The 18,299-nt window shown below is 36.7% G+C and overlaps 1 long non-coding RNA gene across 1 annotated transcript; it reads right to left on the bottom strand.

Moving 5' to 3' along the window:
• Positions 1-783: 783 nt before the first annotated feature.
• LOC135157734 (uncharacterized) lies at positions 784-4,146 on the bottom strand. The gene is made up of 2 exons (XR_010296716.1): positions 3,858-4,146; positions 784-1,060 (listed from the first exon to the last, which is right to left on the bottom strand). It is a non-coding gene; the product is annotated as an uncharacterized LOC135157734 (long non-coding RNA).
• Positions 4,147-18,299: the final 14,153 nt, after the last annotated feature.

Raw genomic sequence — 18,299 nt, 5'->3', positions numbered from 1 at the left:
AACACTAAAAGTTGCCGACTTGTATACTCTTCAAGTAGCTATCATTATGTTTAAGTATATTAATAACCTACTCCCTTCGTCTTTTGATGATATGTTTAAGTTCAATAGTTCTGTCCATACCTACCCAACTCGTACATCTGGAAACTTTCATCTCACAAACCCCAGACTGTTAATTACCTCTAAATCAATTCGACATCATGCTCCAGACATTTGGAATAATCTTGCAGAAAATATTAAATCTTGTTCCACTTTATACTCTTTAAAATCAACTGTTAAAAGAAATATCATTCGATCTTATTCATCCCAACCTTCAAATTAATCCTCATTTACCACTATGAATTAAATAAAAAATATAAATTATACATACAGCTATCTTCTGCACCCGCACCTGCACCTGCATTGCACCCACTTGTTCAGTAATACCAATCATAGTCACGAACCCTTTTTATGAGGCCGCCATCAATTACAAGCTTAACCGCTCACGATGGCGGTCTCCTGCGTTCATTAAATTTTGTTAATGTTCCTTTTTTATCATCAAAATGTGAAGTATATGCCCACACCATTTTTTTCCCTTCAAATTATGTATTATGTTTATATTGTATGCATTATGAATTATTTTGTATATTACAAACAATGTAAATATTTATGATAATGTATTGTGAACGCAGAAATAAAAATAAAACAAACAAAAACAAACTTTATAAATCCAGCTATTATTTTTCTTATTAAAAGCTGAAGAGAAGTCCATGAAGGTAGTCCTGGAACAACAGCCTGTACAATCTGTGTGCTGCTGGACTAAGTGGATAACTAGAACAGCGTCACTTACGGACCTCTTTGATACCATTGAAAAAATTACCAAAGCCAAAAGGGCACAGCCGGTTGATTACCACAGGCTTTTAGCACTTTTCCGCTTATGCCATCAAGACTTTAACCTTTCGTGGATTTGCATGCCGAAACAAAGATACCACCTCCCACGACCACGACAATCGGGCTACCTTCCTTCTGCTTGAGAAGTGGCTTTAGGTCGGCTAATCTTCTGTGGTAGTTGTCGCACTCACATCTGCAGTAGAAAAAGAAATGGTAAAAAAAGAGAATCACATGAACGATTGATAATTTAATTGATAATATATAAATAAACTGTTAAGACACAAACTGATATTGCTTTTTAAACAATGTATTAAATCCTTGCCTAAACAAGGATAGATCTCAAATGAAATTTCTGGAGCACAAATGTACATGTATCACACCATGCTATCAAACTTGGAAATGACAAAATATATACTGAAGGGTGATAACCTTTCCGATTTATTACATTTCTTCAGAGCACCTGGGATTTAAATCCAGTTTAAAAAACTGTATAGAATGGACCACTATCTTCTAGTTGTTATCTACTTTCTCCAATCAAACCATCACACATAAAAGTGGTGCCCAGAACACCCACTAAAATTAATTTTGATTTGTTTATCAATATTTTGATGGCTGTATCCATATTTTCTTGTTGCACGATAATCCAAAATGTATTAAACCTACTAAAATATCTAGATCATTGTGAAGTCCATATTAAGTGAAATCTTGGTATTGTTCTACAACCATACCACCCCCTCTCCAGCAAGAAAGTACAAGTTGATACCTTCAGGATTGTCATTAACAAAATCAGATTCTAGGCCTGAGTTACAAGCGAAATCTCTTAAGTATTTCAATACAAATGTTTGGAATTATAACTTTATAGGGGACAATATTGATGATGATTAGCACTTCACTAATCAATGCATATTGAACATAAAAAAGAAGGCTGCATATATCCAAACATGTGACCCCCCCCCCCTTCCCTGTCCCATGTTGAATTCAGTCAGTAGGCCTAACATTCACTGTGTTATGGTCAAGCCAGTCATTTAATAAGTAATATTAAACTAAATCGATACAAAGGTCTATTTCTGTCAGGGATATGATTCTCTGAGACTTCGTCTGGCTCTGCGGCATCCCCTCAATCAATAGACGGATGACGGCCATTGGGCTCGTAGTGGTAGAGCTCCACGAATGCCTTAACTGCAGCATTTATGGAGATAGGCTGAGCTGGCACACCCACCTCGATAACTCCTAAATTTTGCTTTTTGACAGGAAAAAGGGACGATAAATTTATATCAAATACATTCATATCAGCTTACCACCTATCAAAAAAAGTTTGATGACAAACAGATCAGGATCAGCCAGGTTTTTCTTTGATCGCCGTCAGCGCAGCTATTTGTCGCTATTTTCTAGCATATTTTTCGGAAGGCTGGTATTAAAGCCAATTGTATTTGATATAAATCCATCTTTTTTATTTCTTGTTTTTTTCTCCCGTCAAATTCAGGAGTAATCAAGGAGGGTAATTTAAGTCACCCTTTTCTCCATAGACGCTTTCTAGTTAAACTACATGTAGGTATATAGGCCTAGATCTATTCTAGTAAATCTTTAAAGACAGTAGGGTCTATTTGCAGCAGCAGCTACACTGATAAATCCGCTGTTTCAGAGGAGTTTTTCAATATTTTCTGATTCTGTTGGTCCTCCTACACATACGGATGACGGTCATTGGGCATGTAATGCCCACTCAGTATAAAATGCATAGTGGGTATGCGCCGCGGATGGGACCCCCATTTTTACCCTCAAATTTCCGTTCCAAGGCATAGCATTTTTGTCTTATTGAGAAAAAAAAAGCCACTCCAAAGCATAGCATTTTCTTCTTATCGTGAAAAAGGAAGAAAGAAATCCGCTCCAAAGCTTCGCAAATATTCCGTTATGGAGTTCCGGTCATATTGATCTGCTACACGGAGCTGCAATTTGATGAAAAGCCCCCCCCCCCCTCCCCGGAAAGGGGGGGGGGCAAACAACCGCTACTTAACTATAGCATCTATGGAGATTTCTCATACATTTTGCTCTTTGACGGGGAAAAAGGAAGAAATAGTGACAATAAATTTATATTAAATACATTAAGCTTACCACCTTTAGCAAATTTCGATGACAAACAGATCAAGGTCAACCAGCCAGGCCCTTCTTCGATCGCTAGATCGGCATCAGCATGTCTGTACACTCAGCTGCACCTAACAGCAATCGAGCGATCGATGAAGAACCTGGCTGACCATGATCTGTTAGTGTTTAATTTGCAATTTTCCGGCATAGTTTTTCTGAAGGTGAATGTATTTAATATAAAATTATATTTAATATTATTTCTTACCTTTTCCCCATCAAAAAAGTAAAATTTAGGAGTAATCGAGGCGTGAGGCGAGGAGGGCCGAGGGTGCGCCAGCGCATCCTTCTCCATAGACGCTGAAGTATAGTTACGAGGCTGTTGTTTGCCCCACCATTCCGAGCCAAATGGCTGTCATCGGTCTATGACGGAGGGGATACCGGCGTAGTGCAGCCAGACAAATCTCGGCAAAACATACCAGTAATCGCTGACGCTGGCCTGATACTGATAGTGATAATATGAATGATAGAAATATTTACCAAAAAAAAAAAGCCGCAGCTATAGGACCTATATTCGTTTAAATCAAAGTTAATGGTAAAAATAGTATCATACATCTATCTAGTTGTGTTACATTATAACTCAAATTTTTAAAATCATGAAATCTTAGCTCAAAATCGATGACCACTAACAACAGTTAGGCCCTAGGCCTAAATTAATTAGTCCTACTCCTAACGCATATAGCCTAACACAGAAAAGCATATGTGGGACAGTGTTATTGTTTCTCCACCATTACGAGCCCAATTAATACCGTCGATCTGTGTAGCGTCGGAGGAAAAAAAATTGGAAACAGCGGATTTATCAGTCTAATAATATTAAACTTAAGATAAACTTGACATTCTAGATTTCTTCTTACCCACGACATGACTCCTGCAGCAATGCTCTGCCACTGCTGTGCTTGCTTGGTGGATAAGGAGTGATCTCAAGTCAAGCAATTCCCTTCGCATTATTAGCTACAAACACAACAACATGAATGAAGGAGCAGACTGGTGTACAGCACTTCTCTGGAATAAGGCGCTCACTTACGCGTCAATTGAGAGACTGGTGCCATTTTGGGTGCTTACTCTGCAGTCATGTTGCTCACTTGGGAATTTTGATGCTCATTTAGCACTTTGATCGCTCAATCAGCACCCTCTGCCTCTCACTTGAAAAGGGGTGTCGCTTGCTTGACATGGAAATGTTGCTCACTTAAAACAGAAATCTCCTTAGGGCACTTATCTTCCGACGAACAAAAACCGCATTAACGCAACGCAGATAATAGGATAGGTAGTCTTGTACACATATTGAAGGCATGAATGGTTCATCTCTCTCGCTCGCTCTCCCCCTCCATCTCTTTGCCATCTCTCTCTCTCTCTCCCCCTCTCTCACACACACACACATACATACATACATACATTTTATCTCTTCATCTCTCTCCTAGTCCCTCTGCCTCCGTCAAAATAAAACCACAAAGTCAAACCAAACATCAACGATGCTGTAATAGTGGTCTAGGAATTAGACTAGTAAAAAATGACTACAGAATTGAGATCCGAGGTTTGAGGTGAAGCTCAAAACCCAATGAGTCAATATGCGTTTGTTCGTACGGACATGAGAAAAGAGTTTGTGGAGAAAAGGAGACTGAATAAATTATCTTGGCTTTTACTAGGTCCTTTTCAGCCGTTATAATACCTGTGGTTTTCAGACCCCTCTCTGCTTTGAGTTGCCGCATCTAATTTCTTAAAGATTTTATTTCTTCTGCTAAATGTTCAATGGCCTCCAGAGATGCATCCTCTTCGCGCTTCCTTCTTTCCTTTAGTAATACCTGGGGTAAATATCAATTCAAGAAAGCTTTTTGATAAAACGAAGATGAATAAAATAGCATGAAAATAAATCATATATGTCCAGAAATTCAAGCCAGTCAGAATTAATCCGCTCCTGAGGTCAAATTTCAAGCCGCAGCCCAGCTCGGGTGATAGGCGAAGTAAGAGTAAACAATATATTTTCGGCGAATCCCCCCGAGACGCAAGTCGATCATTAGATTGATCATTATTTCATTGCAATATCCCAACTTCTTCTGGTCCATTTTTCATGCTCCAAAGTTTATTTCGGGATATGAATTTTCGTTGGCTACTTTACCATTTACAATTAATACAGTTTTTGGCATGGAGACTTTCATTCACCACGCCGGGTGATGCCAGTATAGCAATTCAGTCACTGCTTATTATCTGTGGTTATCCGTAGCGCTTGAGGGCATTGTATGGTTTGCTGAGAGGACTATTAAAGCAGGTGCAGTTGATTCCATCTCAATGTTTCAATCCCGAATTTGAAAGTAAAAAGTCGGAAAAATTCAAATGGGCCTGTCTCGTAATGAAAGCATTTTTTCGTAGTAAATTTCGTAGTACGCTTCGAAGTTCGTAGTCTTCTAAAGCAACTGTCATAATAATACAAAATTTTACCAGGTCTTATAGCTTTTCATATGTAATTCTCTTCCTGTCCAAAAATTATTGCACTGTGTAATCTCGCAGAGGGATTTTCACTACCAGTGACAGAGTCGTTTTGATAGTGATCAGTTCTGTCTTCTTTCTGACACGAATCTCAATGCGTGGGACCGTAGTCATCGTCTGAGCTCTCGGACACTCATTCCGCCAGAGATTCATTGGAGTCCGAATCTGCCTGGGGCAATGCATCCCTCAGTACCATCGCTCTGACTTCATCTTGGTCATAAAGTCTCTGCCCCTTCTTCTATGGAGCCATGATGCTCATAAAATTCCGCAAAAAATCGAAAAAGTATAATGTAATACCCCTTTCATAAACCCAATTATGCGGCTAATAGCAGCATAATTTGGTCGTAAAATCGAAGGAGGACCAGAGTTATCCGCATTATTTTGATGCTGCAATTATCCGCATAATAGCGGCATCGGGACCAGATTTTGACTTTATGAACGCATTTCAAAAGGTGGTTTCAGACCGCCTCGAAGTTCGTCAGTTCCAGGTATTCTCTGATTGGGAAAGTTACCCCGATCAGAAAATACCAGGTATTTTGGTAATGTGAAAGCAAACTACGCGTAATTTCCCCGAAAGAAAATACCCGCTAAATAGTAGGTACTCGGCCAAATTACAAAAACTTTCGCGGGGATTTTTCCAAGGTCGCAGGTATTTTGGCAATGTGAAAGCAATTTACGGGAACTTTTAGCCAAGCGTGTCGTTGGGCGCGGGAGCCGTGGGTGGCTGCTGGGCTAGTGGTTTTGAATCTCGCAACTTGCCTGCTTATTAGACCATACTGCGCATGCTCCTAACTTCAGGAATTTACCCCGAAGGGTATGTTTCGGGGCGGTGTTAATGCAAGAATAATTAATGGGTATTTTTTAGCCTAAACATTTTCTCGTAATTTAACGGGGATTCCTGTGATCGTGGCGGTTTGAAACCGCCTAAAAGTAATGCAGATAATTGCCATGGTGCGTTCACAAGGTCACCCTTTTCCAACACAACCGCATCGGAGGGGGTGTGTGCGGTTGCCATGACGATTATCCGCCTTTTTCAGGACGGGCGCTCGTAAAAATAGTGCGAAAATTTTTCGGAGTTGTGTCGCAGATCCGACACCCATTTGAGCCAACAAATCTGAGTCGGGAGACGGTGACTAACGTTGAATGTATTTCTTTATTCGTAAACAACATATCCCTGCATTGAATAAACATACAGTCGTATCATAAGTAAAAATCAGCATTACAGAGTACAAATATAAATGATACAATGCAATAGTCGCATCGTTTATCACGTGATATTTCGTTAATTATAATTGTGAAGTTAGGTTAATTGTCTATGCACTTGATTGAATTGTAAATAACTACTAATCCGTAAAGCATCAAATTTAGAATACACGTAGTAGTAAAAAGATGATACATAAATGTACTTCATATTGTCGTATATATTCAGGGATAATGTTTTAATAATAACATTATCAATATATCGTATATATCGCAGAATCAAAAAATATAAACTGTATATAATAAATCCACAACCGTCTGGAATTACACATACACGGCACGTAAAACTGTTAAAGTAAATCATGTAGATAGACAACGCCAATATATAAATTCACATCAAAAAGGGAACAAAGGTATATATGCGATATGATTAACTATAATGTAGCTATATTAATATTAACTCACCCTAGGTGGTGTATGTAAGCTTATACAGCTCCATTATATAAGCCGAGCCCTAAACATGACGTCGTTTACAAAGCCACGTCAGCATGCCTTATTTGGACAAAAATACATAAATACATAAATCCTCTAATATACGATTTTGAAAAGAACAAACTCGATAAACATAGCCCCAAAATTATTTCAGCTACGATTAAAGATTATCAACTCTCAAATGTGTTCGGTTGAATATCGAAACGACAGTAACCCGCTTCAAATGTCTAGAAGCATCAACATATCAGTTGATCAGATTGAATTCCTGAAAGCCTCAACATGATAAGAATAAAATAAACATAATCAAATAAATCATGCTTTTCTCGCACAAGGTGAACATTCATCTATGATTAACTTTTCATCAAGAATTAAAGTCACATGATCAATACCGCGGCAAAATTCAAAAGCCACGCCCAAAATCCAATCTGTACCAATATTGTACATAATCATGAGGAAAATTGCACAAAATTTAATTTACTATATATTTTAATCGATTACCTAATTTTCGCTACAATAATGCTATAATGCGAGTTATAATTCATTGCTACGTACCATATCTAAGCCGGCTAAAAACATGGCTATGCCAACGCCAACACGTAAAGCGCCCACTGGCAAACGGCCTTGTCGGCTGCTATTTCAAGTGTGCCAATGGACGTATAAAGTGGGTGTTGCCCGCCGTATCACTAAAACAACTAACACCGGCATACGTTTGCATTCCTCTAACAATAAAGTTCCACCTTCAAATAAAAAACATAATAATTAACAATTCTGTGGAACTACTCGAATATTACAGTTGAGAAGCAAGGACTACAATTTCATTAATACTGGTCCTAATGCAATAATTTCCATTATTACATTCAGGCAGAAATTATAACTCATTACGGTTCGATTCCCATGATAATTTACTCGAATATTCTATTTAATGAATCCGCATTTAGAGCCCGGATCTAGAGTATCCTAAACAATGGTAGTTTGACACTACACAGTCATTAAAAAAGTAGTCGATCAATTGTGCGCTTGCATGTATGAAGCAGAGGAGGGTCGGCGCACATTACAAGGCCGTGGCAGGTTATGAGTTAATGGGAAATTTTGGACATTTTGGCCTATTATCTGGGCCCCCGTACAGGATAAAGTTGCTGGCATTGATATTTATGTGAACCCCAAATTATGCAGATTCCATTTCAGAAAAAAAATTATCCATGTATTTCTTCAGCTGAATAAAGCCAATTAGCGGTGGCCTTTGGGCCAACTGTCTGGGCCCCCGTACAGGATAAAGTTGCTGGTATTGATATTATTTTTTAATTATATCGCCTCCATTGCAAAAGAACTTATCCATGTACGTTTCAACTTAATAAATTAGTTGTGGGACATCTGGGCCATTAAGGCCTACTGTCTTGCCCCGTACAGGATTAAGTTGCTGGCGTGGGTAGTTTTGGAAATCCCAATGTATCGTCGGTCCTTGCATTGCAAAAAAGAATTATCCATATATGTCTTCACCAGAATGAATAAGTTGTGGGACATCTGGGCTCTTAGAGTCTACTGTCTAGGCCCCCTTACATTGTAAAGTTGCTGGCATTGGTTTATTTGTGAGCCCCAATGCATGCAGATTCAATTTTTTAAAAGAATTAGCCATGTACCTTTTCATCTGAATAAACAAATTTTCGGGGGGCCCTTTAGGCCTACTGTCCGGGCCCCCGTACAAGATAGTTTTGGTGACATGGGTACTTTTGGAAATACCAATGTATATTGGATCCATTGCAACAAGAATTAGCTATGTACATTTTCAGCTGAATAAACCATTTTTGGGGTCCCTATCTGGGGCCCTCTGAGCCTAGTCTGCTGGGCAAACCCTTCGCTCGAGTTAAGGGTCTGAATGTGCAGCCTACTCATGCCTTGTGTACTGAAGGCTCTCTCGCTCAGGGTCTGCTTCATCTTTGGAAGTTGGGCACAAATTTTGCTATGTCAATCATTGTGAGTTTGTTACCATGACATTCCCTCTCTGAACTCTCCTCCCACTAGCTGGTCATTTGGGCCAGTAACCTGCTGGGCAGGAGATCAACTGGTGTTTGTTTAATTACACGCTGCATCGCACTTATACTCCTGATTGAAACTCCAGTCTAGCATTATGCAATAGCATAGTGGCATACATATATGGCAAATGTCTTGCCATGGTCCCTGACTCCCTGATAAATAAATGTTGCTTTCTCTCTTTTTTAATCTTGATAGTTCTTTTAATTGTGCATGTTGCTATGTTTATTCTTTTGGATCATACAGTGTATTTTTTAAACAAAGCCTTTTTCGTTGCTTATAATTAACACTTTACAGCAAAGTTTTATCAAACAAAAATAATCTTTGACAGCGCAGGCATAACATTTTATCCTATAGGCATTAGAAGGCAAAGAAAGTTTGGGAAATATTCTCCAAAACTGCAACATCAATATCAATTTTGTTGATATTATCTTAATTATCAAGTTTTAGTTTGTAGGCTTATATGGGTTTGTTTTCCCCTATAATTATTGGAAAACAGCAAAGCATTTATCAATTTACACTCACTAAATTTGATATCAAAGATACTCTCGAATAATTCATATTCATCTACAATATGCCTTTTGTGGTTCCACATGTACAAATTTGTTCAATCATATTAATAATTTTTCATAATATATGATTACAAACAGAAGGAATTGAAATATTTCACATCATAAGATAATGCAAATGAAAATGGTGTGTGACATGGGTAATTCTCTCATTTGCATGATGATCAGGAGGTAGGCCTTCATGTACAAATGCATAAATATTAAACTCAATGTTTTGTGAAAAATTAATGTCATAACATTCTTACCTTAAACACCAACTCAATTACTTAAAATGGTAAAAGAAAGAAATAACATTTTATAGAAATTACACTAAAAATGAGACAGCAAAAAGCCGAACAAACCCTGGAAAATACAAAACTACTAAAACCTATATATCAATTGAAATACTGATCGAAAGAAAAAAAAATGAAAACATTAAAGGTCAAGTCCACCCCAGAAAATTGTTGATTTGAATCAATAGAGAAAAATCAAACAAACATAACGCTGCAAATTTCATCGAAATTGGATGTAAAATAAGAAAGTTATGAAATATTTAAGTATCGCTTAATATTTCACAAAATAGTTAAATGCACAATTCAGCGATTTGCAAATGAGAGTCTGTGATGTCCATCACTCAGTATTTCTTTTGTTTTTTATTGTTTGAATAATACAATATTTCAAGTTTTACAGATTTGACAATAAGGACCAACTTAACTTAACCATAAACTGTTAAAATAATGGTAATTCCACATGTTCAGGGAGAAATAAAACTTTGTTTCACTTGACAAGGAGGAGAAATTAGAATATTTCATATTTCATATAATAAAATACAAAAGAAATAGTGAGTGGGTGACGTCATCAGTCTGCCAATTTGCATACCGACCAGGATGTGCATATAACTGTTTGGTAAAATTAAGCGAAACTTTAAATTGTCATAACTTTCTTAATTTACATCCGATTTTGATGAAATTGTCAGTGTTTTGCTTGTTGGATGTTTCTCCTGTTTTGAAATCAACTATTTGTTGGGGGTAGACTTGTCCTTTAAGTGATTTGCTTTTACGAATTTCAGTTGGAATTGAATTCCAAATGGCAGGGCCTTGATAAAATACTGCATTGTGAATAATACAAAAAGATGACAAGTGAAAGTTTGTTGCATTCGTTATCATATATATATGTATTGAACTATTAACACACAAATATTGCAAAAATGTCCTTGGTAAAACATTATTGTGGCAAGAATACATGAAAATTGCCATGTTAAAATTATAATTATAGCTTCGACTTTTAGTACTCTACTATTTGAAAATGTTGGTTCAGTATGAGCAAGGAATGGGGCGTGATTTATTATTCTTCCTGCTATTTTTGTGTGTAAAATGAAATTTACAAAAATTTCCCCAGACTTGGTATAAAATTAAAATTCCTCTATGAAAGCTGCATGCCTATTGTATACACCAACATTTTTTTGCAATCTTATTACAGATGACACCATCATGTTCACCCCAAATAAGCTTCTTATCAACAGTTCACCTAAAAATGCTAATGAAGACACCTCTTGTATTGTTTATGTAAATATTATATCTTTCTTATTTTAAAAACAAAAACATACATTACGTATATGTGTTATTGAAGTATTTAATGTCAATTAATCATTGATATTATGTTTATTTGAATATTGTGTTCCAATAAATAAAAGTAAGATCATCAACTCATTTAATGCATCATTATTTCTTACCGTGTACAGCAAGTTCACTTATCATAAGGGAGGCATATCAAACGTATGAAAATGAAAATTTTGGAATAATCATGATTTCTACATGACATAAGAAGAACTAAAGCGGGGATGTGACATCATCAGCCCATATCATGAATATTCCTGACAATTAACATGCATTATTTCACAAAATATTGCTTACCTTTAAAATTCAATAACTTTGCTATTTTTTAAATCATACTGTGATTATACTTTAAGCATTGTGTTCAGTGAATTTTATTCTTATTTATTTGTTTAGATAATAATTTTTGCCCGAAGTACCCCATTGAGGATTGCTTAGTGTTGCAGTGACTTCCGAATTATCTCACCAATTATCTCACCAATCAAAATTATCTCACCAATCAAAATGAGAGCGTGAAGTGGGAGCTGCAATTTATATATATATAAAATTAAAAAAAATTAACATTCAAAGGAATAAGCACCTTTTTTAATCATGAACAGGATAGGTATCTAAATCAACAATAATTGATGCGAGCGTGAAGTGCGAGCTGAAAGGTTTTGGTATTTCAAACACCGGACATTTTAATATACGAAAGCGATAGAGCGAACTGGAAACTTGATATTGAACACTTTTTGTAATAAAAAACAGGATGATGTATCTCTCATATAACAATAATGAAAACTCAAATCACTTGTGCATATTGACTTAAAACAGAATCATGAGATTATTTAATGTTCCATGTTATCTTCCGTGCTATCTCGTTCAATAGGCAAATCCAGCATAATTTTAACTCAAGTCCACCTCAGAAAAATGTTGATTTGAATCAATAGAGAAAAATCAAACAAGCACAATGCTGAAAATTTCATCAAAATCGGATGTAAAATAAGAAAGTTATGACATTTTAAAGTTTCGCTATTTTTCCACAAAATAGTTATATGCACAACTCAAATGAGAAAGTTGATGATGTTCCTCACTCACTATTTCTTTTAATGATTACAAAAATTTGAGTCCCTTTTTAGGTCTGAATATCCAACATTTTCAGCTCGTGCTTCGCGCTCGCATTATTTGATCAGTTAGATACATACGAAGCGCGCTCACTAAGTGGCTCAGAATTTTTGCTGGTGCCCCCCCCCCCAATGCCGTGACCCACAGTACGCCACTGCTGGTCGGTATGCAAATGAGGGGACTGACGACATCACTCACTATTTTTTTTGGCATTTTAATATATTGAATATTGATGTTTCAAATTTCTCCTCATCGTCACGTGAAGCAAAATGTTCTCTTCTAAACATGTGGCATTGCCATGGTACTAACATTTAATATGTTCAGTCAAGTTGGTCTTTTATGTCAAATCTGTAAACATTGAAATATCGTTAAAACTATTTCTTAATGAAAGAAGAAGAAAAAAAAAGTATAACATGAGGGACATCATTGTCTTTCTCATTTTACATGCCATTTTAAGTTGTGAATATAAAGTCTTCACTGTTTTTTTTTAAGTATTTGAATTTAATTTTACTATTTATAACCTGCACACAGTTTTCTGTTGCCAACAGCCCTGGCTGTAATGACAGATTGGAATTAAAGATGTAATAATATTTAACTAGAAAAAAGAAAAGTGATTAAGGAGTAATGAGATAGAATCAAATAAATGTGGAGAATAGGGAAGAAAAATGAGAGCCAAAGAGAAATGGACTTCGTGCAAATTATATGAAATCTTAAAGGTCAAGTCCACCCTATAATTTTTTTATTTGAATAAAAAGAGGAAAATCAAACTAGCTAGGCTGAAAATTTCATCAAAATCGGACGTAAAATAAGAAATGTATGATATTTTAAAGTTTCGCTTATTTTTCACAAAACAGTGATGTGACATGCACACCTGGGATGCAAACGAGACAGTTTATAACCCTAACTCACTATTTCATTTGTTTGTTATTGTTTAAATTGTGCAATAAGGACCAAGTTAACTGAACCATAGTAATAAAAAAGCTGATTCAACATGTTCAGGGAGGAATTGGTCGTTGTTTCATTTGTTAAAAATTAGAATATATCACATAATCAAATGCAAAAAAAGTGGATAGTCTCCTCATTTGCAAATCGGACCAGGATGTGGAAAACTGTATGTGAAATTAACCGAAACTTTAAAATGTGATTAAACTTTCTTATTTAACATTCGATTTTGAGGACATTTTCAGTGTTATAAAATGTTGGATTTTCCTTTTTTTTATTCAAATCAACTTCTTTGTTGGGTGAACTTGTCCTTGATCCTTAGTTATATTCATAATCTATTATAGGGCTAATAAAATACATGAAGGAAGTTCCAACCTATATAAAGTGAAAAAATGACCCAATAGAAAGATATAAAGAAACTGTTGGTATTGGAACAAACTATAATGGGCCAATACAAGAAATAAACATTTCTATAGCTTACGTGTACTTCCCTGCTTAGGACTGGAAGATTTGTTCTAGCAGGGATATGTGACTATTTCCTATGGTATTATACCATAGAGCTATTGCTCCATGAGTATACAGTAAGCCCTATAATGACCATTTCATTTGTTTGGATGTAGACCACAAGATCCCTGGAGGGTTTTCTGGGCATGGGACATTGTTTATGTTGGATTAACTACTGGCTAAATCTTATCTGAGTTATCAATTATCTTCTCACTGGCCACTGGTAGCAGTTCCCCTGGGAGGCTGATTGACAATGTTTACTAGCCAATGGAAAGTGACTCTGAAAGAAGGAGGTGGGGCCAGATTTGGAGCGTGAGAAATGATTTTTGGAAGATTATGCAGACCCTGTATTGGAACAGCAAGTTTTGTATGTGCTAGTCTTTGCGTGGAGGCACACTTGTTGATCAAAGTTCCAATGAGGGTCTGTGCCTGCAGACTACTCTGAGCCTTCCGTACAGGATATGGCCTGGCAGCAACACATTTCCTTGATCACTGCCTTCATGCCAACAGGATGGGACCATCAAACCTTTTGTACCCGATCAGCTGAATAAACTCTCCCAGCCCCCGGTCTTCCTGCCGTCTGAGCGAGTTGGATGCTAGTGGTCCATATTTGGGCTTGCCGCACCGGAAGGGTTAATGTACCATATCTCTATACGTATATATATGATAGCATTTTAACAATTAACCTTGATCTAACATGCTGTCTCATGAAATATTTGTTTGCTGCAACTAGTACTACTTACCTTTAAGGGAAAAAACAGTATTAAAGAGGTATAGACAAATCACAATCTAGGCATGACAAAGGAAACGTACGAAGAGTCAAATTATGAATCCATACCAATGGAGATTCAAACTACTAATGAAGGGCATGCTCCTTATGGAAAAATCGCGTTATTCATTGCATCATTTGTTTCTAAATCTGGCATGATGATGTATCTATCTATTTTTTAAAACTAAAGATATATCAGCAGAGCAAAATATGAAGAGAAGGTAAGCTATTCTTTTTAGGGGGCATGGACAATTACTAAAGTTGTAAATTGCATTAATATGTGCACACACCTGAGGTCAGTGAGATTATTTTTTTAAGCTGGGCCTAGATTCTCTCTTTGAGAGAGCTGTAGCACGTAACTAAAGCGGGAAAAAAAATTGATAAGATCGACCTCATCTTGAATTAACATACTTTCGGGGGCATGCATTGTTTAATAATTATGATAAAAAAATGTTGTCCCTTCTACATGTTTAGTTTAGGTATTATGTCCAAACTGACGGTGACCTATTTGCTATAAAGACTCCATAATATGTGTGATTTCAAATGAGAGGGTAGTAGACAAGTATTATACCAATGTACCTTCTGCATTTGACTTAAAAGAGTCTTAATAATGATATTGTTACTACCAAGAGTTATGTATTTCTTGATATTTCTATTAAACTCAGGTTATTCACCCTTCATAAATATCTTGTTTATCCCAAAGTGAAGTGTACAGTCTGGTTGCAATTCGCAGGGGATTTTAGGTCACATAAATTTGGACTGACCATAGAGTCAAAGCCTATTTCCTTTTCAACAAGTTCATGTAAAAGCCTTCTTTACATTACCCATGGATCATTCACTTTTCCCATCTCTTCCATGTATTCTACTCTTTGTCCACTTTGTCTGATTATCCTTGTTTACAACTTAATTCTGACTAAGCTTTCTGTTCTCAATGGATTGCAATTTGATCCATTGCTCCTTGTATCGACTGTTGCAATTGTATCTCTCGGAGAACAGATCTCCTGGTGGGATACTAATATGATGATGGTAATTTGTTAAATTAGTTTCCAGAACATTTATTTTGAAGAAGTCATCATGCCAGGCGAAAGAAGGAAGCGCGAAGAGGATGCATCTCTGGAGGCCATTGAACATTTAGCAGAAGAAATAAAATCTTTAAGAAATGAGATGCGGCAACTCAAAGCAGAGAGGGGTCTGAAAACCACAATACCACTCGCATACCAAATGTATACGAGGTCCATTGCAAGACAAGAATAATACATATCTTCATAGGATTAAATCAGTTTTCGGCAAGTATTTGGGCCTTATGTCTATTTCCTCATACATGATGAAGTTGCAATATTTTTTTAAATCCCTGTGTATACTGATTATATTGCAAGAAGAATTATTCATGTGTCTTGAGATGAGTAAACCAATTTCGATCGGGGCCCTTTGGGCCTACTGTCTAGACCCCATACATGATAACTTTGCTGGCATTGCTATTTGTGGAAATCATACTGTATACTGAATCCATTGCAAACAGAATTATCCATGTATGTCTTCACCTGAAGAAAAAAAAAATAATGGGACATTTGGCCATTTTTGCCTACTATTCTGTAAACCCCAAATTATAGAGATTCTATTTCAGAAAAAAAATCCATGTATGTCTTCAGCTGAATAAAAAAAAATAATGGGACATTTTGGCCATTTTGGCCTACTATCCAGGCCCCCGTACAAGATAAAGTTGCTGGCATTGATATTTCTGTGAGCCCCAAATTATGGAGATTCCATTTCAGAAAAAACATATCCATGTATGTCTTCAGCTGAATAAACCCAATTTGCGGTGGCCCTTTGGGCCAACTCTCTGGGCCCCCGTAGAGGATAAAGTTGCTGGTATTGATATTATGTTAAATCCCATTCTATATCTCCTCCATTGCAAAATAATTTTTCCATGTACATTTTCAACTTAATAGATTAGTTGTGGGACATATGGGCATTTAGGGCATACTGTCTGGATCCCGTACAGGATAAGTTGCTGGCATGGGTAGTTTTGTGAGCCCCAATGCATGCAGATTCCATTTTTAAAAGAATTAGCCATGTACCTTTTCAGCTGAATAAACCAATTTTCGGGGATCCTTTGGGCCTACTGTCCGGCCCCCCGTACAGGATAGATTTGCTGGCATTGGTACTTTTGGAAAACCCTATGTACTGTATATTAGGTCACTTGCAAAAAGAATTAGCCATGTACCTTTTCAGCTAAATAAACCATTTTTGGGGGGCCCTCTGAGCCTTCCATACATGATGTGGCCTGGCAGCAACACATTTCCTTGATCACTGCCTTCGTGCCAACATAATGGGATCATCAAGCCTTTTGTACCCGATCAGCTGAATAAACTTTCCCAGCCCCCGGTCTATCTGCCGTCTGCTCGAGTTGGATGCAAGTGGTCCATATTTGAGCTTGTCGCACCGGAAGGGTTAATGTACCATATCTATATACGTAGGTATAGCATAACATTTTGACCATTAACCTTGACTTAACAGGCTGTCTTATGACATAATTGTTTGCTGCAACGAGTACTATTTACCTTTAAAGGAATTCACGTTATTATAGAAGTATAGGCTAATCACAATCTAGGCATGACAGAGGAAACGCACGAAGAGTCAAATTAGGAATCCATACCAATGGAGATTCAAACTACTAATGAAGGGCATGCTCCTTATGGAATATCGCGTTGTTCATTGCATAAATGTTTCTAAATCTGGCATGATGGTGTATTTATCTATTTTTTTAACTAAAGATATATCAGCAGAGCAAAATATGAAGAGAAGATAAGCTATTCTTATAGGGGGCATGGTAATTACTAAATTAGTACATTCAATTAATTTGTGCATGCACCTGAGGTCAGTGAGATTATTTTGTAAAGCTGGGCTTATATTCTCTCTTTAAGGGACCTGTAGCACATAGGAAAAGCGGAAAAGGGAATTAATAAGATCGACCTCATTTTGAATAAAAAAGAAGTTTGCTTAGAAACACACTTTTGGGGGCATGCATTGTTGAATAATTATGATTACAATAAATGTTGTCCATTCTACATGGTTAGTTTAGGTATTATGTCCAGACTGACGGTGACCTATTTGCTATAAAGACTCCATAATGTGTGTGATTTCGAATGAAAGGGTAGTAGACAAGTATTATATCAATGTACCTTTTGCATCTGACTTAAAAGAGTTTAAATAATGATATTGTTACTAGCCAGAGTTATGTATTTCATGATATTACTATTAAACTCAGGTTATTCATCCTTCATAAATATCTTGGTTACCCCAACCTGAAGTGTACAGTTTGGTTGCTATTCGCAGCGGGATTTTAGGTCATATAAAATTGGTCTCACCATAGAGTCAAAGGCTATTTCATTTCCTTCTGGACAAGTTTATGTAAAAGCCTTGTTTACATTACCCATGGATCATTCAGGTTTCCCATCTCTTCCATGTATTCTACTCTTTGTCCACTCTATGTGATTATCCTTGTTTACAACTTAATTCTGACTAAGCTTTCTGTTCTCAACGGATTGCAATTTGATCCATTGCTCCTTGTATCGACTGTTGCAATTGCATTATCTCGGAGAACAGATCTGCTGG

This window comes from Lytechinus pictus, unplaced genomic scaffold (genome assembly GCF_037042905.1).
Source record: "Lytechinus pictus isolate F3 Inbred unplaced genomic scaffold, Lp3.0 scaffold_19, whole genome shotgun sequence".
Classification (NCBI taxonomy): Eukaryota; Metazoa; Echinodermata; class Echinoidea; order Temnopleuroida; family Toxopneustidae; genus Lytechinus; species Lytechinus pictus.
The sequence above is the reverse complement of the archived record's forward strand: the minus strand, read 5'-3'. Positions and strand labels throughout refer to the sequence as shown.